This window comes from Macaca nemestrina, chromosome 11 (assembly GCF_043159975.1).
Source record: "Macaca nemestrina isolate mMacNem1 chromosome 11, mMacNem.hap1, whole genome shotgun sequence".
In the NCBI taxonomy this organism is placed as follows: domain Eukaryota; kingdom Metazoa; phylum Chordata; class Mammalia; order Primates; family Cercopithecidae; genus Macaca; species Macaca nemestrina.
Window position 1 is genome coordinate 133,042,887 of NC_092135.1, and position 23,592 is coordinate 133,066,478.

Consider the following 23,592-nt stretch of genomic DNA (forward strand, 5'->3'; position numbering starts at 1 on the left):
TGGAAGCAGGAGACTGTCCATGAGTTCTGGTTTTTTGTTCTGAGTGTGGGGGACACCTTCAGGAGACTGGGGGGGGGGGTGCCGACATCAAGCCTGAGAGCTGACCCCTTTTCTAACTCTCTGGGACATGGTCCTGGCTCTTCCCCTCTTCTTGTTCACGCTTTAATGCCTTTTAATTCCTTGACTCACTGCTGAGCCCCTCTGGATTCCAGGTGGAGGAGATAAATGGGGAGCCCACCAGACACAGCATCTGCTCACAGGGAGTTCGCTACCCAGCAGGGGAGAAGGGGCGTTAAAGTGCACCAGGGGAAAGGTCAGGGCTCATGAGCTTGTGTTAGGGGTCAGGACAGGATCCCCAAAGAAGTCCCACTAAGTAGGGGGACCTGAAGAATGAGCAGGCCAGGAAGTGCATGGTGATTTAGGGGGGCAGTGGACTGGTGGGTTCTGGGCAGGGTGACTTGGTGAGTCCAAGGAACCAAAAGACGGCCATAGTGAGACCCCTTCCCAAGAGCACCTGGGAGGGATTCCGGGGCAGGTGGCTGGATCGGACAGGTCCTTCTGCGCTTCCCTAGCTTTGAACTTGTATCTAAGGGCACCGAGAAGATGTGATTAGATGTGTAAGCACGACTTGAAAGGGGCCAGGTGACCTGCCCGGGGTTCCCCGGCACAGGGGGTGATCCATCCATCATCGAGGCGTGGCGGGGAGGTTATCCTGTGCACCACATCCTGTTCCAGACCCCCATCTTCACAGCCCTGGCACTACGTGTAGCAGAGTCGGTCTCCCAGCCCAGTGCTCCCGTGACCCCACAGATGACCCACATGTGGAACTTCTCCCTCCCGGCCTGCTGTGAGATTCTTATAAAATTGTCTCCTGATTAATCACCCTGTACAGCTTTTAAAAGTTACTTTTATTACCCAAAACAACACTTCAGAAACTAAGCTGACCGTTGAATCATTAAAGGAGTCACAGCGTTCTTTCATCCCAGAGGGAAAAAAGTGTTGAAGAAGAGAAGACTGTCCAGTGAAAACCACATGAGAGGCACCCAGCATCAGTGCGCCTCTCTCTGGTCAGCTGAGTCCTTGAACTCCTGGGCAGTTCCCCCTCAGGGAAGGTCAGTGGACAGGCTGTGTCCTGGCTTTAATTGTCAGTTTCTGAAACTCACCGGGCTGGGTGGTCAGATCCCTGACAGCCACTGTCTCTGCACTCCCATGAGCTGCTGAGTTTACTGGCCATTCAGAAAGACTTCTGTGTTGAAACCACATGAATCTGGCTAATCCCATCTCTTCTGTGAAAACTTGAATACAACCTTCTGCTGCAATAGGAAAACCGGCTGTCCTTAACTTGCTCAGAGGAAAACCATTGGTTTTTCAAGGTGAAAAGGAAATAGTGAAAACCTGAGAGATGATGTCATAAACACTGAATTTTTTGTCATTAGTGAAATTGTCTAGAAATTGGCTGCTTACTAAATTGGGAGTCGGATTGTTATTCTGGGAAGATGGGGGTTATTTTTCATGAGCAGGAAGATGGATAAAATGGCAGAGATTCCCAAAGTGAACCTGTGTTGGAGGGCTGTGACTAACAGATGAGTAACATTCGGGACAAAATTCCGATTTACTGCTTAGCCGATGATTGCCAGTTAGGCATTATGGGAAAAACTTGCGCTTGTGTGACTTTGAAAGTCAGGTTGTTTGTTGGCCTCTTGTGCTACTAGGAATTGCAAATCGGCAACGCAGTAGAGCTTGCAAATAGGGTCTGGAAGGGAATGTACAAAAATAACAATTGTTGTTTGGGTTGAGATTTGGCCTGGCGAGGTTCAGGATGGTTATCTCCTGCCCAGCCACACCTCACCCCTCCCGTTGTCTTTAAGAAAACAAAGTAAACTGTAAATTTAAATACTTTGGGAGAAAAGAGGAGAAATAGGCTGGACATGGTCGCTCACGCCTGTAATCCCAACACTTTGGGAGGCCAAGGCAGGTGGATCACTTGAGGTCAGGAGTTCGAGACCGGCCTGGCCAACATGGTGAATCCCCATTTTACTAAAAATGCAGAATTAACCAGGCATGGCCTGTAATCCCAGCTACTTGGGAGGCTAAGGCAGGAGAACCACTGAACCCAGGAGATGGAAGTTGCAGTGAGCCGAGATTGTGCCATTGCACTCCAGCCTGGGCAACTAGAGCAAAACTCTGTTTAAAAAAAAAAGGAGGAGAAAGGGAGGTGGTGGCTAAAATTTGTAAAGCAGCTACCGGCAGTCACTGTACTAGGTTATTTCACTTCCTTAATCCTCGGGAAAACGCAGTGGAGTAAATGATTTTGTTTCCATTTTATGATGAAACTAAAGGCAAGAGGATAATTAATGTGTCCGTGAACACAGCAAGTATCTGAAACACCAAGCAGTAAATCTTGTGTGTGGCACTTAGGTCTGGATATTAACCGAGGGGAACTGGAGACACAAGGCACCGGCATGTTGCTTTTACTTTTCTGCAAACTCTTTTTCACATTCTACGTTTGAGGATGCCTGTGACTTGGACATCATTTTGACTCTCTAATATTCCTTTGAATTATAAGGGTCTTTTGAAACTTTGGAAATAGTTATTTTCATTGGCAGCAAATAGCCCTGGTGTCAAACTAATGTGAACATTGCCTGTCTGGCAGAAAAGGTAAAAAAAGCTTTGCTTAATGAAGGTAACATTATTCTTGATAATAGAAATATTAAAAATATGTAATCCTACTTTGCTAACTAATCATGTTTATGTAGTCCGTCTTTCTGATCCTTGTTTGGTGTTCATGCATAATGCATATATTATGCTCACAGTAATAATAGTAGTAGAATAGGGCTGCATGCCATCCTGTGTTTTCAGCACTTTACAACCTTACAACACATAGGAGGGGAGGGACTCCTTCTCTGTTTAACAGATCGGGAAACTGAGGAACCACAGGGTTTAGGGACTTGTGTGAGCTGGGAAGGGCCGAAGCCGGGAGTTAAGTCCTGGCTGTCTCAACCATGATACTGTTCTCCCCGACATGGGCCGCCGGGTCTCGATTCCAGGGTGAGCAAGGTGCTTAACTGGGACCAGACTGGGGAGCAGGATGGGGCTGTGTTGTGGGAGGTGGGGAACCTGAGGTCCCAGATGAGGTGTGAGGGTGGGCGGGAGATTGCCAGGTGGGTAGTCAGGAGGATGAGTCCAGACCTACAGCAGGAGCCACTCCTTGGAGGATGAGGGGAAGGCCCTAACGCCAAGAGGGTATAGAGCTGGGGTCTCACCACTGCACCCTGACACGTGGGCTCCCTCTCTTCCCTGCCAGCTTGGAGTCTCCTGCAGCAGTCCTCGACCTCCCAGCCCTGCGGCTTCTGCTGCAGCCTTACACTTCCCTAAGTGGTACTGGGGCTGCGCTCATTGCAACAAGGAATTCTTCTCATGGCTTCATATCTGTGTCAGGTTTCCTCTTTCCCGTTCCTCCCTGGCTGCCCGGGTTCTTGGTGCTCACCTCTGCACAGACAGGTGTCACTGAAGCCACTCACCTTGTGACCTGGTGATGCTGAGTCCTGCTTTGGGAGGTGTGGCACAGGGGCAGCCACAGTGGACCCTTGGTGGAGATGATCGGAGCCAGGATCCCTGCCACCCTGAGTGGCGGATGCTGCAGAGACACTCTTTAAACCTGAGAAGCTTGCTTCTGTACATTGTCGGTTTCTCTGATTGGCCATTGTGTGTTCATCTAAGAATTAGTGCAGGACAGGAAGCTCCCACCCAGATGGTGAAGGCACCTGCTGGGTTTCCTGCCGCCTGTGGAGAAGCCCACTCCTTCGCTTGCTCAGTTGAGGGCGACCACACCCAGGTCCGCCTGGTTCCACCAAGCGGTCTGTAGCTGATGGAATGAAGGGAGCAGCTGGGCTGTAGCCGGGGGTGGTCAGGGATCTGTTCAGCTCGGTGGTAGCAATGATAATAGATGGAGTGTTCTAGGTTTTCCCCTTTAGAAATCTGAACTCTACTCAGGGAATATTTGTTAGTAGCAACCTCAGTAGACTCATGAGGTGGGGATTGGGGGCTTGTGTTTCCATGAGGGGCTGCAGAAACACGGCCACCTGGTGCCCAGTGGGTTTGTAGAGCCAGATGGACCCTGGGGTATTCTCCTTGTACCTTCTAAGGAGTCTTTAACTCAAGAGAGTTGTTTTTTTTCTTTCTTTTTTTTTCAAGTTGTTTACTCTTATTTTCTAGCTACCTTCTAGAATGATTGCACTGGGGCTAAGTGGTGCCTAGTACAGGTTTTTACTTTGGGGAGTTTATTGAAATTTTCTTTGGCTGAGAATGCCTTCAGTGTTTGTGGTTACTCCTTGGATACTTGCAAATCAATTGTATTTTCTCTGGGACATGGGATTTCAGATAGATCGGTTAAATCAAGCTTGATTGTATCGTATTTCACGTCGCATGCCACGTGTGTTGTCTGTTGGACTGTCAGATCTCAAGAGACGGGCTTGGGCTTCCCTATGTGGCTGCTGCTTTGCCCTTTCCCCGATCCTCACTCACAGCTTTTACCATATGTTTTAGTCGTTCTTTCGGCATAATTGGATGTTTCCGTTGCTTTGCAGTTTTACCAGTAGAGAAATCCTGTGTGTGTGTATTTCATACTTTTCCTGATACCCTTTTATTGCCTCCCTTTCTAGGTCATTTGTTGTGGTTTTATTTTATGCAAACAGTGTGCAAGTGATTCCTTCTGCTGGTTTTCATATTTGGTGTTTGATCTGACTCCACTGGTTTCATCAATGCCTTCTTATATGAAGAGGCCATCTTCTAGAACTCTTCTTTCCTTTATGATTTGGAAGTGAGACCAGCCACCCTGGTTCCAGGCGACTTTGCTGTTAGCTTTAGAAAGGAGAGCATTCAAGCTCATCCCAGCCCAGGGCAACTTCCCCCAGGGTGCCTCTTCCCCTTAGCCACAGGGGAACTTTCATTTGAGAGGTTCTAATTTTGTGTTGTTGAAGCTGCCAGTCTTGTTAGGCAGATTGGCAGCGTAGTATATCTCATTTATTGGCTTTTTGCAGAATTTTGTGGGTGGTTTTGGTTTTGTACTTTTGGTGCTCTGATCTGTGGGTGGCTTTGGGGAACGGTAGAGTCTGGGTCTATGCCCCTTCCTCATGCTCAGAGTCCCCTCCCCTGAAGTTTGGAAGTTGCATGCCATCACGTGCAGTCCTGGGACATCCCAGTGTGTGCTGGCTCTGAGTAGGTGGCTCTGTGACCCTGGACTCTGTCTGGGAGGCTACCCTTGTGCCTCTGCCCATTCGTTCATTGATTCGCTCAGCAGACAAGCACAGGCTGCCTTCAGCGCCAGTTGTGGCCTTACTGCTGTTCCAAGGACTGAAAACACAGATCTGATCGTGCCTCTTCCTGGCCTGCAGACTTCCAAGGGCTTCGTGGTTTTACAGAATAAACCTCCACTTTTCCACACAGTACACGGAGCCTGCCAAGCTGGACTTGGAGGGTTTTATCCAGAGCCTGTGCCTGCCCTGCCTCCTCCAGTGGGCCCCTAAGATGCTTGTGGGTCCCTTCAGGGAAGCATGTGTGCACCCCAGCCTTTCCCTTACTGCCTCGCCTGGTGGGACCTTCCTTCTCAGCTTTCAGGCTGAAACACGTGTGTGTGTGCACACACACTCTCACACATACACACTCACACACACTCACACATACACACACTCTCTCACATACACACACTCTCGCTGTCTCACACACACACATAAACACACACTCTCACACATACACACACACACTGTCACATACACACTCACACATACACACTCACACACACTCACACATACACTCACACTCTCTCACATACACACACTCTCGCTGTCTCACACACACACATAAACACACACACTCACACATACACACACACACTGACACATACACACACTCTCACACATACACACTCACACACACTCACACATACACACACACTCTCACATACACACACTCTCGCTGTCTCACACACACATAAACACACACACATACACACACTCTCGCTGTCTCTCACACACACACTCGCTGTCTCTCACACACTCTCATACACACACACTCACACATACACTCACACACACACTCTCACACACACACACACACATACTCTCTCACACTCACACACACCCCTCTTTGTTTCCAGAGCGCTTCTGCTTTACTTCTAGCTGTGTTGGTCAGAACTCAAAACACTTGGGAATGCTGATGCTGAAGGACTGACCGGATGGAATCTTAAATGTGGAGAAGCCTTAACCCATCTGTAAACCTTGGTGGGACTTCTCCTCCTGTGCATCAGAATCAACTGTGAGGGTTAAAGATATTGCTCAGGTCCTTCCCCTAGAGATTCCATTGGCCTGCAGCTGGGACCTCTGCCTTTTTAATTGTAAAAGCATCCTAGGTGATTGGATAGGCCCAACTGGCATTGAAAATGAGCAGTTTAGACAGTTACCTCCTTTGGAATACGTGTCTTTAGTGGTATCATTTCTGAGATCATGGTTTTTCAAAACTTTGGGTGTGCATAACTGTTTTTATTGTAGGAATAATAAAAGCCTTTGTAGTCATTCCAAATATTACAGACACATAGAAAGTGAACAGTGAGTCACCCTCCTTTCCTGGAACGCCTTCCCCCAGGGTGCCGGTCTTGCATTCCACCGCTAATTCCAGCTAATTGGGGTACACTCTTCAGCTGACTTCTGTTGCGTAGGTTTCCATGTCTGTATTCCCAGGTGGGATTTATGTGTCATTTGCTTTTTTGTTTATTAGCGCTGGGGATCGGGATCACTTTTTGCCTAGTAAAAACAATTGGAGAGAGGGTTGACTTTTTTTTTAACTGCTTTAGAATTGTTTTGTGGGTTATCAGGTCTAAACGGAAAGAAGGTAGATGTGGTGATGGCTGTAGCGTGAGTTACCAGACACATTTCTTCAGAGACTACATGAAGACAACAAAATAGGCTACTCAATATGACCTTCCCTCACTGCCTTTAAAAAAATATTCTAAAATTGTGGTAAAAGACATAATAGAAATGTTATCATCTTAACCATCTGGAAGCATACAGTTCAGTTGCCTTAGAGCTGTGTAGCAGAATCTTCACCGCTTTTTCATCTTGCAGAATGAAAATTCTGTACCCGTTTCCTCCTCCCCCAGCTCCTGGCACCCACCATTCCACTTTCTGTTGCTATGGATTTGACTACTGCAGGTACTTCGTATAGGTGGAATCATACAGTATTTGTCTTTTTGTGATTGGTGTATTTCACTTAGTGTAGTGTCTTCAAGGTTCATCCATGCTGTGGCCTGTGATGTTACAGTTGAAGGCTGCATAATATTCCATTTTATGTATGTGTTGTATTTTGTTTATCCATTCATCTGTCCATGGACATTTGAGTTGCACCTCCTGGCTATAGTGAATAATGCTGCTGTGAACCTGGGTGTGCAGATATCTCTTCGAGACCATGCTCCCAGCTCTTTTGGGTATATTCCCAGAGGTGGAATTGCTGGATTATATGGTAATTCTATTTTTAATTTTTTGCGGAACTTCCATATTATTCTCCATAGCATTCACTCCATTTGGCGTTTCCATCGACAGTGTACAAGGGTTCCGGTTCCTTCACATCCTCACCAGCATTTGTTGTTTTCTGTTTTTTTTGACAGTAGCCGTCTCAACAGGTGTGTGGTGGTCTCTCACGGTGGTTTTGATTTGCATCTCTCTGACGACTCATGATGTTGGCCAGCTTCCCTTCTTTAAACTGCATTTATTAACTTAAAGTTTCTGTAAAGTTTTCCTTTTTCGTTTCCCTTTATTCTTTCTTTCTTTTCTTTTCTTTTCTTTTTTTTTTTTTTGAGACAGAGTCTTGCTCTGTTGCTAGGCTGGAGTGCAGTGGCGTGATCTCGGCTCACTGCAACCTCCACCTCCCAGGTTCAAGCGATTCTTCTGCCTCAGCCTCCAGAGTAGCTGAGACTATGGGCGTGCACCACCACGCCCAGCTAATTTTTGTATTTTTAGTAGAGACGGGGTTTCACCATGTTGGCCAGGATGGCCTCAATCTCTTGACCTCATGATCCACCCATCTCAGCCTCCCTAAGTGCTGGGATTACAGGTGTGAACCACTGTGCCCAGCCCTTTTTTTTTTTTGAGACAGTGTCGCCCAGGCTGGAGTGCAGTGGCGCCATCTCGGCTCACCGCAACCTCTGCCTCCTGGGTTCAAGTGATTGTCATGCCGCAGCCTCCTGAGTAGCTGGGATTATAGGCATGCGCCAGCATGCTTGGCTAATTTTTGTATTTTTTTGGTAGAGACAGGGTTTTACTATGTTGGCCAGGCTGGTCTTGGACTCTTGACCTCAGGTGATCCACCTGCCTCAGCCTCCCAAAGTGCTGGGAAGCATGGTGGCTCATGCCTGTAATCCCTTCAGTTTTTTTGTTGTTGTTTTTTTTTTGTTTGTTTGTTTTTTGTAGAGATGGAGGAGGGAGGAGGGAAGCTGAGGCAGAAGGATCCCTTGAGCCCATCAGTCTGAGACCAACCTGGGCAACATAGTGAAACCCCGTCTCTACAAAAAAATACAAAAACTGAGCTGGGCAGGTGGCATGCGCCTGTAGTCCCAGCTACTGGGGAGACTAAGCTGGAAGGATGACTGAGCCCAGGAGAGGATGGTTGAGCCCAGGAGGTCAAGGCTGCAGTGAACTGCGATCATGCCACTGCACTGCAGCCTCCAGCCTGGGTACAGAGCAAGAGCTTGTTTCAAAAACAAGAAAAACAAAAGAAAAGAAAAAGTAAAGCTCAGCACTTTGGGAGGCCGAGACGGGCGGATCACGAGGTCAGGAGATCGAGACCATCCTGGCTAACACGGTGACACCCCATCTCTACTAAAAAATGCAAAAAAAACCTAGCCGGGCGAGGTGGCGGGCGCCTGTAGTCCCTGCTACTTGGGAGGCTGAGGCAGGAGAATGGCGTGAACCTGGGAGGCGGAGCTTGCAGTGAGCTGAGATCTGGCCACTGCACTCCAGCCTGGGCCACAGAGCGAGACTCCGTCTCAAAAAAAAAAAAGAAAAAAAAAAAAAAAGAAAAAGTAAAGCTCAAGTGAGTTGTTTTAGATAGTGTATGTTTCTTTCATTGCACATTTGCTTGGGGAGCTTATTTCTGAACAGACTGCAGAGAGAAGTTCCTTCCGTGGAAAGTGGGAACAAACCTTTTTCCTGGGTACCTTTACCCTTGCAGATCGTTGACAGTGCATGTAGTTGAAGTATGTTGTGTTGAAAAACACATGCGGAACACAGACATCACTGCAGACCTGAGGGCTGAGACTCCAGCCTCCTGGTGACTCTAAAGTGTGACCAGCAATTGTCCTTTTGTCTGTTGGTGAGTTACATGTGTATCGTAGAAGATGTAGAAAATAGAGCCTCGGAAAGAAATTAAAAATCATCTGACTTCTCTTAACTCCATTACTGTGAGCTCAATCACACAGACATTCTTTTTAGATGGCGTCATTTGTGTTCATATCTGCACCCTGCTTCTTTCACTGGGAGGTTTCACTGGCGGTGCTGACGTCGCCCACACACCATCCACCTGTGAGCCACCCCCGGCGGGAGGTGGAAGGCCATCTTCCGGGGAAGTTATTTTCAGTGCTGTTTCGTGACCCCTTGCTGATGGAACACAGTGGTTCACCTACCCCTGTGCCCTCCCAGTTTTAACATTTCCCTTGCCAATCTTCCTTGCTAAGATTGGCATCTTTGCAGCATTTCTAAGCAGTAGGTACAGCTTCACTTTGCAAAAGTCATTCCAGTGCTTTGTCCTGAAATCAAGTCATCGAGGATTTGTTGACCACCTCTTATGCGGGAGGCACCCGTCAGTCCCAAAGCAGTTTGACTTTCTGAGGCGGTCATATGCAATACGTACCCCCCTGAACTGACGGTACCTGCCCTTCCTCACTTAATTCAGCTGTGGGCTCCCAGAAACCCTTCTATCTAAAGCCCGGATTTTTTGTTTTGTTTTGTTTTGAGACTTGGTCTTGCTCTGTTGCCCAGGCTGGAGTGGAGGGCACAAGGATGAGTGACTTCTGGGCTCAAGGAATCCTCCTGCCTCAGCCTCCTGAGTAGCTGGGCCCACAGCCGTGTGCCACCACACCCAGCTAAGTTTTAAAACTGTTTTTGTAGAAGGTTTCCCTGTGTTGTCCAGGCTAGTCTCAAACTCCTGGAGTCAAGGGATCCTCCTACCTCAGCTTCCAAAAGTGCCAGGACTAGAGGTGTGAGCCACTGCACCTGGTCAAGCCTGGATTTTTGGGAGACTATGAGGCTGCACTGCTGACACAAGCCAGTCTCCAAGTGCTCCGGGTCTAGTAAGTCAACAGGGGAGGCTTTTAGAACTCAGCAGCTCCTCGCTGGTCGTGGGAAAACTCATTTAGCAATTTGTGAAGGGCCTGGCATGGTGGCTCACGCCTGTAATCCCAGCACTTTGGGAGGCCATGGTGGGTGGATCACTTGAGATCCGGAGTTCGAGAGCAGCCTGGCCAACATGGTAAAGCCCCATCTCTACTAAAAATACAGAATTAGCCGGCCGTGGTGGTGCACGCCTGTAATCCCAACTACTCAGGAGGCTGAAGCAGGAGAATCACTTGAACCCGGGAGGCTGGGGTTGCAGTGAGCCAAGATCGCGCTATTGCACTCCAGCCTGGGCAAAGAGCGAAACTCTGTCTCAAAAAAAAAAAAGAGAGAGAGATTTATGAAGGTCATGAGCTCCAGCCCATTTCACCACTCCATAAAGTTCTGCGTTGGTGAAATGTGCAGGACACGCAGCTCTGTGGACACGCAGCCCTGGAGCTAGCAGGAGTATCCTGCATCCCACCACAGGAGGTGCTGAGTCCACTTGGAAGCCCAGAAAAAGCCTCCGCGTTTAGCCCTTCAGGTCTTGCCTTAGTGTTGGGCTGGCACAGGCCTTCTGGTGCTCAGGGTCTTCGTTCCCTGGTTGCATTTTACAGTAACAAAGGCTCCATGCAGTCCGCGACCCAGGGCGTTCACAAGCTCTCTTAGCTCCGAAAAATCGAGGGGTTCCTTGCCAGCTTCTCTGGCTCCTCTCTGCCTCCTCTTTGTTCCTTGGCTGGTGCTGGGGTGCTTTTTGGCCAAGGATGAGGGGAGGGGAAGGAATCTGAGCCCGTCAGCGTGCCCACACTGGGGGTGCTGCAGGTCGCGTTTCACCCCGGCACGCCCTGCCTGCCCGTGACATGTGGCGATTTGTTATGGGGATCATAATAAAACTTAGTCTGATTAGAGGCATGTGGGAAGCATGCCCAGCACACATCTCAGTCCCGTCCCTCAGAGCAGGCCAAGCTCGGGCGGCAGGCAGCTGCCTTGCAATTCTCAGAGTTTCAGGAACTGGACAGGGGAAGGTTGGCTTGCGATGTATTTCTCTGGGTTCGTTTGGTGCCGGGATTGAGTATTTCTGGTGGAGACAGTTGTTGGAGAGCTCCTGGGGAGACAGGCATTTTGTGGTTGGTTGCATTGTTATCCCACAGGGAATTGGTTTCTTGCCTCCAGGAAATGGCAGTAACATCGGGGACAGCAGCAGTCGCAGGACGGCAGACGCGTCACTCAGGGTGCAGGGTGCTCTGGCTGGAGCTGCTGCTGTTCTCCCTTTCACTAGTGGAGAAGCCGGGCCTGGGGAGGTGCAGGCACTTGCTGAGGTCATAGCAGCTGGACTTGAGCCTGGAAATCTGTCTGCACCTAAGCCAGTGTTTCTTACCTCCAGCATCTGAGTCCCATCGTCTGATGTGGCTTTAACCTCAGGATCGGGCCTAATTCTAGAATCCTACCTGTGAGGCAAGCACTGTGAGTGGCTTCATTTCATATATGGGGAAACTGAGGCACCAAGCAGTTTGCTCAAGCTTTGAGGGTCAAAAATTGAAAGTTGTTTGAGGCTGGGCGCTGTGGCTCATGTCTGTGGTCCCAACATTTCAGGAGACTGAAACAGGGGGATTGCTTGAGTCCAGGGGTTCAAATCCAGCCTGAGCAACATGGTGAAACCCCTTCTCTACAAAAAATATGAAAATTAGCCGGGCATGGTGGTGCGTGCCTGTAGTCTCAGCTACCCAGGAGGCTGAGGTGGGAAGATCACCTAAGCCCAGGAGATTGAGGCTGCAGTGAGCTGCAGTCATGCCATTGTGCTCCAGCCTGGGCAACAGAGCAAGATCCTCTCTCAAAAAAAATAAAAGTAGTTTGACCAGGAACATTCAACCTTAGTTTCCCCCTAACTTCTAGTGGCTTCCCCGCTTCTCTGCTTAAAAGAGACTATTTCTTTTCTCCAGCCTCAGCTTCCTGTCTCCTCAGCTCCATAGAAACTGAGCTCCAGGTCCCCCATAGAAACTGAGTTCCAGGTCCCCCATAGGAACTGAGCTCCAGGTCCCCCATAGAAACTGAGCTCCAGGTCCCCCATAGAAACTGAGTTCCAGGTCCCCCATAGGAACTGAGCTCCAGGTCCCCCATAGAAACTGAGCTCCAGGTCCCCCATAGAAACTGAGCTCCAGGTCCCCCATAGAAACTGAGCTCCGGGTCCCCCATAGAAACTGAGCTCTCCAAATTGAACAAGGACCCCAGAACACAGGAGTCTGTGCCGAGTTTGGTGCCAGGGATGATGCATGTGGTTGTATCTTCTAGGGACAGGGGTCCTGGCTTTCATCTAGTGACCCCTGTGGGGGCCTCCTGCAGATTCCCCATCTACCCCTGAAGAGTAGCTCCTGCAGGGCGGTCCAGGTTACCCCAGCAGCGCCCACCTGGCCAGCTTTGAAGGGCTTGGGCAGGACAGGTGGTATCTGGGCCCTTCTCCTAGAAATTGCCTTTTTATAAATGCAGGCCAGTGTGTCACCTTTATTTATTCATTCAGTCACTTAGATTTTAAACTCGTGTTGAGCTTATAGTCAACGGACAGTTCTGAGTATCTCACTTAGATCCTTATGGGGTGACAGGGCAGGTGTGTACCAAGTTAAGGTCTCTGTTGCATTTTATGGGTGGCTGCCTGCAGTTAAGCAGGGCTACCGTCTCTTGGTCCTGGGCTTCTTTTTTCGTGATAAATACAGAAGCCGATGTTTACCCCCTTCTGGTAGTGGACATAGGGGCATCTCTGAGCAGAAAGCAAGCAGGGGCCTGCAGAAGGGGTTAAGAGGGGCTGGACAGGTGACCAGGGTCACCATCGCATGGATAAGTCACGCTGATGGCATCGTGTGGCGAGAAGGGCACTTGCCTCTGTGGTCTTCCTGAGTAACACACAACCCAGTCTCACTGGGAGAAATACATGAGGCAAACCCCAGCCGAGGGGCGTCTTACAGAATACCTAACCAGGCCTCCTCTGTACTGTCAAGGTCACCCAAAACACACAATGTCTGGGGAGATGCCCTAGCCAAGAGGAGCTTAAAGAGACACGACACGTAACGTCGTGTGGTGATCTGGATGGGATCCTGGAACAGATAAAAGGACCTCAGGGACAAACATAGGAGACCCGGATGAAGGACAGGCTTTATTGTTTGACGTTAGTGCACTGACATCCATTGTGACAAAGGTGGCCCTCCTGTAAGACATTCACAGGGAAGCCAGGGGGTGGGGGGCCTGTGGGAATTCTCTATATTATCTCCATGACTTTTCTATGAATATAAATCTATCCTAAAAGAAAAAGCGTATTTAAGAAAACAGGTAAGAGTGGTTGGGAAGACTGGTCGGAGGCTGGGGTTCCAGGCCTGACCCTCTGCACCCGTGTCCGCTTCAGGCAGGTGACACTGGGCACCCCCTGCCAGGGAGAAGCCCAGGGTCCCCACTCTCTGGCCGGGAACTTCCCTTTCCTACAGACCCTCGCTTGGTGCGCCATGGCAGGTGGGCCCAGGCCTCCCAGTTGGGCCGAGGCCCATCTCTTTTCCCAACAGCACGTCCTTTGTTGTCTCCAGCCCAGACGTGTAGAGGTGAGCCACCGTCCTGGCCAGTGAGGAGCTTCTAAACACGGAGACAGATCAGTTTTTTGCCGAGTGAACTTGAGAACCAGAGCAGAGCTGCAGGGACAATGGTGCATTATTAAACGGCTCTGAAACTCAGAGCCCACAGCACCCGGCTCTGGGGTGATTGGCAGGTGTTGGACCTGTGGCTGTGGCCCCAGCCCCCACTAATCCCATTACCGACTTAGGGGGTGAGTGGATGGAAAACAGGATGAGAGTGTCTCTCCCCCAAAGAGGGCTGGTTCAAGTGTGAATATTCACAGCCACACCAAGGCACCTGCTCCTTAGATGTTTTTGTTTTTGCTTATGCAGTCAGTGCACAGAGTGAGCCCTGCACTGGAAGACACGCATGTGCATATGCACACACACAGACACACACACACACGCATGCACACACACAGGCACACACACATGCATGCACATACAGGCACACACACGCACGCACACACACATGCATGCACACACACACGCACACACATGCATGCACACACACAGGCGCACACACACACACACATGCACACACACAGACCCTGAGGCCCTGCACTTGAGTTTCTAGTCTTAAGAAGGGGTCACCGAGGCTGTGTCCTGCAGCTGCCAGTGGCCAGTCTGCCCCACTCGGATGGTCTATTTTATTTATTTATTTATTTTTTGAGATGGAGTTTGGCTCTTGTTACCCAGGCTGGAGTGCAGAGGCACGATCTCTGCTCACTGCAACCTCCACCTCCTGGGTTTAAGTGATTCTCCTGCCTCAGCCTCCCGAGTAGCTGGGATTACAGGCATGCGCCACCACGCCTGGCTAATTTTTGTATTTTTTAGTAGAGATGGGGTTTCACTGTGTTGGCCAGGCTGGTCTTGAACTCCCGACCTCAGGTGATCCGCCTGCCTCAGCCTCCCAAAGTGCTGGGATTACAGGTGTGAGCCACCGTGCCTGGCAGTCTGTTTCTATTTTGACATTTCCTCACTGCACCTGGAGAAGAGCTTCATTCGTTCATTCATCCATCCATTCATTCATTCTTTCATCCATTCATTCATTCATTAATTCATTCAACAAGTACCTGCCAGCCTGTGCAGCAGTGTTGCCAGGTGAGAAGGGTGGGTAAAAATGCAGGGACCCCCTCACTCGGTCACTGCGGGACTAGGTACTCTTTTCCTGCACCCCACAGTGCCCCGAGGCCCCACTGGTCATCCGTCCAGCACTCTGCTCGCTGACTGGTGTGGTGAACTCTCCGGCTGGGCTCCTTTCCTGCTGCAGGTGCTGTGTCTCTTTCTTAAGACTGTGTAGAAAGTTCTTTTGTCCGGGTGACATTGGCATGATTGAATCAGTGCCAGGGCCAAACAGGATGTGGTTCTGGGCGACTCCCAACTCCCTGCAAATCCATGGTTGTTTTCAGTTGCCTTAAGAGGGATAACTGAAACAGAGACAAACGCCCCAAAGGTAGGGTTCTTCGAGGTCCTGGAGGGCAGCCCTGGCCCCGTGGAGAGAGACCGAGTTCTGCAGCATCCGTGGCCTGCATTTGAAACTGAAGGGCAAGAGGCTGGTGAACTCCAAGAGTCATGCCGCGGCACGGAGGAACAGGCTGAACCTCTGGAGGAACGGCTCTACCTCCAGGTCAGGCTAGAGGCTTTTACATTTGGTTTGGTGAGGAGAGAGAGCAGGGTTTCTGGGTGCTGGACATGCTTCTGGGTAAGAGCTGGTGCGTTTCTTTGCAGGGCAAGGTGGACAGGAGGCGGGGATGCCGGGGAAGCATCTGCTGCATTTCTTGAGGTTTCACAGGGTGCAGAGCCCCTGTCCTCACTGTTCCGTGGGGTGCCAAGGGAGCAAGCCGTGTGGTCCCTGAACTTTGAGTAGATACAGATAATATTTGAAAATATTTGGGAATGTTTACACAATCACAAAAGCAATGAACACTTGTATAGCCACTACTCAGGCCAAGAAATGGAACTTAACTTTGAAATTCCCTTTGCCCCTCCCAATCCCAGCTCCCTGCTGCTGATCCTCTTCCCTCCCTGCAAAAATGTGTTTATCGGATAAACCCAAAGCATTTAAGGGAGTCCCTGTCCTGAATTTCGCGGTTGTCATTCTCTGCTATTTTTTGGTTTTATCACATGGGGTTGTGTTTCTAAGCAACATCATTTTTTTTTGTTTTTAACTTTTATATACATGGAATCATGCAATATCTTTTGTGGCTGGCAGACTCTGAGATGCCCTTCAGTGATCCACACCTCCTGGTGTTCACATCCTGTGAAGTCCCCTCCCTTTGGTGTGAGCCGAGCTAGCAACTTGCTTCTAACCAGTAGGATGCATCCAAGTTGATGCTGCGCCTTCCTCCTGTGATTAGGTTATGTGGGCTTAGAACTTCCTCCTTGACAAGAGATGGTCTCCCCTGCTGGCTGTGGTGGTGCAGGCTGCGATATAGAGAGGCCACATGGCAAGGAACTGAGGGTGGCCACCCCCTGGCAGCCAGCATGCAGTTGAGGCTTCAGTCCCATGGCCATGAGGAACTGGATGCTACAGCAAGCAGGTGACCCTGGAGGACCCCTCCCCAGTTTAACCTTGAGATGAGACCCCAGCCTGCACCAAGACCTTGATGGCAGCTCTGTGAGAGGCCCTGAAGAAGAGGGTCTCTTCTTCACCCAGCTAAGCCGCATCTGGATTCCTGACCTATAGAAACTGTACAATAATAGAAGTCTGTTGTTTGGGGCAATTTGTTACACAGCATTAGCTAGCTAATACATAGTCTTGCAAGAGTTCCTTTTTTGCCTGAGCGTGATGTTCTTGAGGTTCGTCTGTGTTGATATCTGTAGTTGTAGTTCATCTGCTTTCATTACTATGTTCCTTTCCCTTGTAAGTAGTCCGCCCTTATCCGCAGGGGATACAAGGCCCCCAGAAGGTGTGCCTGAAACTTCAGATAGTGCCAAACCCTATATATACGATATATTTTTTCCTATGTATACATGCCTATGACAAAGTTTAGTTTGCAAACTTGGGCACACTTATTTTTTCCTATGTATACATGCCTATGACAAACTTTAGTTTGCAAACTTAGGCACACTGAGAGATGAACAATAATGAATAATAAAATAGAAAAATTATAGCACTGTATTGTAATAAAAGTTGTGTGAATGTGTTTTCTCCCTGCCAGAATATCTTATTGTACTGTAGCACCTGTTTTGGGACCACAGTTGGCCAGGGGTAACTGAAACCATGGAAACTTGGGATGAGGGGGGACTGCTGTATGTTAATGCCTTGGCTTAATTATTCTTTCTGCTCCTGAAGGACAATAGGTTGTTTACAGCCTTTGCTATCAGAAACCACACTTGCTGTGAAGGTCTTTGTACATGACTTCCAGCTCAGCGTGCAAATGTTTATCTAGGGAGTGCTGCTGGGCCTTGGCTGCCAGTCCAGCTCCACTTCCCACAGCAGCCTTCAGGTTCGCCCAGGCTCCTCCACATGCTCCCCTCCCTCAATATTGTCCGCCTTTTTTCACTTGGGGGGATGCTGATGGGTGTGAGATGGTATCTGAGTGTTTTTATGTTCTTCCAGAAGCTAATGTTTACGGACCATTCTGATTTCCTCCCATGCGGAGATCCTTTTTGTGGTTTTTGCCCACTTTTCTTATTGAATTGTAGGAGTGCTTTCTGTTTTTGTTTTTTTAAGACAGGGTCTCACTGTGTCGCCCAGGCTGGAGTACAGCGGTGCGCAAGCTCTGCTCACTGCAACCTCCGTCTCTGGGGTAGCTGGGATTACAGGCTTGTGCCACCATGCCTGGCTCATTGTAGGAGTGCTTTGGATTTTCGGGAAAATAAGCCTCTCAGTTATAAGCATTGCAGATACTGCATCCCGGTATGTCCCTTGCCCTCATAGACTTTTAAAATCAAATCAGGCACAATTCTGAGTTTTTCTGTCCCGGGGGGATAATTTGCAGAATTATGCTTTTGCGGCATTCCCAATCCTGGCCTGTGTGTCCTGGTCTCTGGGTCATGGACTGATGCCTGCGGACTCGGCCCCTGTTTATCACTGTTGCTTGATGCTGCCTTCCTGAGGTGGAGACTGCTGGGCTCTGTTCCCGTCTGTGGCTCACCCTCCAGTCTGGGAGTGCTTTCCTGTTCAGATAGCTCATTCCAACCTCTTAGTCGCTTTGGAGAGCATGGGTCAGTGAGTCAGCACGGGACCTGGAGCCCAGGGACCCCTCCCAGCCAGGCCAGTGCGCACTTGAAATCTGCAGTTTGTCTTGGGCTCCCTGGAGGTGATTGCTTGACTGCAGAGGAATGCGCGGGTCTGGGGAGAATTTGCCCAGTGTGTTTAGAAGGAATGCATTCCTGGAGAAAGTTAAAATTAGAAAAAGCTGCTACATTTCCTGCCATTCAGTCGCAGTTGGCTGGTGTTTGTTTGCACAAGGATTCTTTGGTAAGGATCTGTAGTCGGTTTGTGGTGGAATGCGAGGTGAAGTCATGATTTTCGGGATGGAGGTAAGCGGTTTCCACAGCGATCTCTGTTGTGGGAGTCACTGCTTTGTTTTCCGAGTTGTTGAAGAATCATACCGGAATGGAAAAATATTATTGAAACAATCCGTTGTTGATAATTAGCAAGAAGATTATTTTATTTATGTATTTTAGAAAGCAGCTCTTTAGTGGGAAGCAAATATTGCAGAGTGTATCTCTTTGTAAGCTCGGCTGCCGTCTTCCCGTGTCCGCCTGCTTCCTGGGCGGCCACCTCTGATGTCACCTCCTGAGGCTGGGCTTTTTAGGAAACCCCCTCTGACTGGCACAGGCAGTGGGGTCCAGGTTGCGCAAATACAAATACCCAAGTCCATTTGAATATCTGGGGTAATGTACACTGAAACGTTATTAACTGTACACCTGAAATTCAGATGTAACCGGGTGTTCTGGGTTTTGTCTAGAGACTTCTCCTGGCGCAGCTACACCTTGAAGGCCCCTCTGTCCTGGTCTCTGGGTACCTGGGCCTCTCCTAGCTGAAAGGGGTGTCGCCGGCACCAGGCAGGCTATTGGCACCAGTGGGCACACCTGTGGCTTTGCAGGGTTTTGTCCACTTCTGTGTTGGCACCCTCCTCCTGCTGGTGCTGGGCTGGGGTCGTGTACCCATTTTATGGGGGTGGAAGGGAGAGGCTGGAGGGTTACCAGCCTGTCCAGCGGTGTGGAGCTCGTGAATGGAACTCTTAGTCTGTAGAATTCAAAGCCCAGCAGCTGGAAGGCACAGGAGAAAAGAAACCATCATCTTCCCTGGAGAACAAAAAAGATGGTCAGAAACTCGTGCACAGGGAAGAAGTGCCATGGGGCTGAGAGTCTGGGTGGCAGGGGGGCTATCCCCGAGACCTGGGAACACAGGCTGCAGGGAAGCCTCAGTGTGGGCCTTGAGGGAGAGGTAATTTTTGTGCAGGCAGGGAGGGGACCAAGGAGGCATTGCCTAGTAACAGGCAGTGGGCAAATGGGAGGAGGTGGGATGTGTGTAGGAGAGTCTGAGGGTGGGGCCGCTGACCTGGCTTGAGTGAAGGGGGTTGGTGGTGGATGCCATGGAGTCTGTCCACGTGGGGTAGGGCAAACTGCAGAGAACCCAAAATGGGGCAGGGAAGCCTGGCTCCAAGGGAGGAAGGGGCAGGAAGGAGCAGGGCACCCTGTGCTCTTGAGCCGAGGATAATACACTGATGGTGAGGCAGTGGGCTGTACATTTGGTGGAGAGATGCTGCTGAGATTGGCAGGGAGGCGGTGGATCGGTGGACCCAAGACCAAGCTGCCAGTCACAGGTGCTGGGGAAGCTTCCTTTTCTGTTCAGGCAGCAGGTGCTATTGATGTAGCTGCCACTAAGCACTAGTGCAGGCCTAGGGGCTGGGGATCCAGAAGTGAGCAGGACAGGTGGGTTCCTGCCCACAGGCCACACAGGCCAGCTTGCCAGACACCCAGATGCCAGTTCCCCAGGGCACTCCACGCAGCCCGTTCAAGGTGCTTCTTGTTCTTGTCCACAGATTTGTGCTTGAGAAGCTCTGAGTTCCCGTGCGTCCACCCGCATTGGCATTACAGGTACTCTATAAATCATCCATCCATTCAAACACTGACTGCACCTGCTATGTTCCAGGTGGTTCCCGGTGAACAGGACAAAGTCCTTGCGTTCATGGGGGCTGTTCTGGTGGGAGAAAAAGGAGAGAAGTAAATGATAGATAAAAGAATGTCAAGAGTGGTGGACAAGACCGGGGGAGGGAGTGGGCAGCAATAGTGTGCTTGTGTTTTTGATATGGTGTGTGAATCTCCTCTACAAAAAAGATATTTCTATCCTAATGCTCAGAACCTGTAGGTGTTACCTTATTTGGCAAAAGGGACTTTGCAGGTGTGATTCATTGAAGGCTCTTGAGATGGTGAGATACCCTGGATTACCCAGATGGACCCTAAATGTTATCACGAGTCTTTGAAGAGGGAGATGGAGATCTGACCACCGGAGGAGGCCCTGGAATGGTGGAAACAGAGACTGGAGTCCTGAGCTTTGAAGACGGAGGAGGGGCCTTGAGCCAGGAATCCAGGCAGCCATGGGATGCAGGAAAGGGCAGGGCCACGGAAGCAGCTCGCGCCCTTGAAGCCTCCAGAAGGCACTGGCCCTGACGTCAGCCCAGCGAGCCTGGTTTCAGATTTCCAGCCTCCAGAACTGTTGAAGAGTCAGTGTGTGTTTTAAGCCACTAAGTTGGCGGTAATTTGTTACAACATCGATAGGAAAGTCATGCAGGGTTCTGCGGCTTTGAGGGAGGTATGTTTGAGCAGAGCCCTCTGAGGTTGGGGCTGGGCTTCCCTGCCGACACGTGGGCTGGGGCCGCAAAGCCTGAACCAGGATCCAGGCCTAGCTAAGGGTCAGGAATCCCTGCTCTGGCAGTTGTCCTCAGCCTGGAAATGACCCACAGTGCATATATATGTGTATGGGTTTTGTTGTTATTGTTGTTGTTTTGGTGCGGGGCAGGGTCTCATTCCGTCTCCAGGCTGGAGTGCAGTGGTGCAATCATGGCTCACTGTAGCCTCGACCTCTGGGCTCAAGTGATCCTCCCATCCCAGCCTCCCGAGTAGCTGGGACTACAGGCGCACATCACCATGGCTGGCTAATTTTTTTTTTTAACTTTTTGTAGAGACTAAGTCTTGCTGTGTTGCCCGGTCTGGTCTCAAACTCCTGGGCTCAGGCAATCCCCCTGCTTGGGCTGTCCAAGGTGTTGAAATTACAGGCATGAGCCACTAAGCCCTGTCCTTTTAAATGTAAAGATGTCAGATGAGGTATCAATCCTCTTTGCTGAGTGTAAGTGTATCTTATTAACAGAAGAAAATATTTGCTTGGCTTTCTAAATTGGGAATTTCTAACAATTCGTAACAGCCCACTGGCTTTGACCGGAACCGACCGAGTGCTCAGTTACGTCACTCAGCGGAGTGCCTGTGTCGTGGACAGAAAACCCAGTGGTCCAGCGCCATTTACCATCTGTCCTGGTTTGCAACCCCTGAAAGCAGAGCCCGAGACAAGGACTTGGGTGCTGATGTTTTTGGGGAGCTGACTGGTCCCAGCAGTCCATCCAAGCAGAAGAGAGTGAGAAGAGGGAAGAGGAAAAGCAAATCAGGGGTCAGCTACTGAGCTAGTGGCCACTGTTAACCGCTGTTAGGGCTCCATCATGCTGGAGACGCATTTGAGGAGCCATGATACTATGCCCTAGAATTGTCTTTCTGGAGTCCAGAGGCGGGGACGTTGACCCCAGGGCCGCCCCGGGGGCTATATCTCTGCAGCACATCCTCCATCCTGCAGGCTGACCCGGGCTTGGGGCTGTGGTGTGCTGGGGTGGCGGAGCTCCTGCAGATCCCACCCACCATTTGGAGAACGTTTTGACAGCGCAGCAACAGAGTACTGAGTGTACAGAGATCTGCTATAGCTGGCCTTCACTTCCACCAAGTCCTTACTTTGTGGCTGTCCCCTGGGAGTCATAAGAAAGGCCCGTAGTTTAGCTCCATCCACCAAGACTTGAGTCACCTACCAACATCTGCCTTAATGACTTTACAAACAGTCAACGTGGCGGAAGATGTTTAGAAAAGTGTGGGAGAAAGTCAAAGTGTGAGTGAATGAAGGGGAACGAAGTGGGAAAGCGCATCTCACCTGCACACACGTTTTTTGACTGTTGTGCACAAGCATTTCTCACCCAAGGTACACAGGCGTTTTTGACCCTCTGCGTACGGGCATTTTTGACCCTCTGCATGCAGGCATTTTGACTCTCAGTGCACAGGTATTTTTGACCCTCTGCACACAGGCGTTTTGACTCTCCGTTTGTAGCAGCCTCCCTTGATGTATGTTCAGGTGAACCAGCCCTCGACGCACACCTACAAGCTCAGGGACCATGTGCAGGTGAACCAGCCTGTGACACTCACCTACAAGTACAAGGAGCACGGTGCAGGTGAACCAGCCCTTGATATATACCTATGAGCTCAGGGTCCCTGTGCAGGTGAACCGGCCTCTGACACAAACCTATAAGAACAGGGACCGTGTGCAGGTGAACCAGCTCTGGATACATACCTATGAGCTCAGGGTCCCTGTGCAGGTGAACCGGCCCTCGATGCACACCTGTGAGCACAGATACCACGGTGCAGGCGTTATCTCTCTTATTCACGAGGAGGCCCAGTCATTCCCTCCCCACCCTGAGTTGAGGAGGAAGGATAAGACTTAACTGTGGTCCCAGCATTTAGTGGCAGAGCCAGGATTTGAGTCCATATTCAAATAAGGTCCAAGTCTTCAACACACTCATGTTTCCTAGATATTTTCAGCCTCCTAAAGATTTATTAGGGGGGCATAAACTCTTTCAAGACTCCATCACAAATATTGTTAGTCTGATTCAGGACAGGAATGTTCACTTCTACTTTGAAAGACTTGCGATTTTATAACCTGCCATGGGAAAAGAAAATGCAGGATTGGAGCCGGGTCTGGAATCTTGCACCCTCGCTTGTCCACGTCCTGTCTTACTACAGCCTGTCTGGTCCTGGGATTGTTCCGTTTGTGTTTGCTGTTACTCTGCCTATCAAGGCTGCTGGCTTTGGGTTAGGATCCCAGCTTTTCACTCCCTGATCTCTGGTAAGTCTTTGAAACCTGGTCAGTCTCAGTTCTCTTATCTGCTAAATGATGGCATGATAATACACGTGTGGCCTACCTCACAGGGTTGTTGTGACAAGTGACCGAGAGGCCAGATGGGAACGTATATTATCAACTAGGATACATTCTGCTAATAATTCTATTTATTATATTTTTGGGATGAAGTTTCACTCTTGTTGCCCAGGCTGGAGTGCAATGGTGTAATCTTGGCTCCCTGCAACCTCAGCCTCCCAAGTAGCTGGGATTACAGGCGTGTGCCTTCATGCCCAGCTAATTTTTGTATTTAGTAGAGATGGGGTTCCACCATGTTGGTCAGGCTGGTCTCTAACTCCTGACCTCAAGGGATCCACCCGCCTCGGCCTCCCAAAGTGCTGGGATTACAGGCATGAGCCACCCCGCCTGGCCTGCTAATGGTTTTCAGAGGCAGCATCAACATCAGCTGGGAGCAGGTTAGAAGTACACATTCTCAGGCCCACCCCAGACCTACAGAATCAGAAACTGAGGGTTGTTGGGC

The 23,592-nt window shown here is 49.9% G+C and overlaps 1 protein-coding gene across 6 annotated transcripts in view; it reads left to right on the top strand.

The window, feature by feature from the left end:
- Nucleotides 1-23,592, top strand: part of LOC105473864 (SH3 domain binding protein 4) — a 105,941-nt gene that overhangs the window by 12,203 nt on the left and 70,146 nt on the right. The window contains exons 1-2 of one of the 6 annotated variants that reach the window (XM_011728008.3): nt 18,425-18,439; nt 19,951-20,005. The exons of 2 other annotated variants lie outside the window; for them this stretch is intronic. The gene's annotated coding sequence lies outside the window, so the exon portion shown is untranslated. Of the gene's footprint in view, nt 1-18,087; nt 18,440-19,519; nt 20,006-23,592 lie in introns of those variants that run through there. 3 more of the 6 variants (XM_071073617.1, XM_011728009.3, XM_071073616.1) reach the window with 3 other exon arrangements.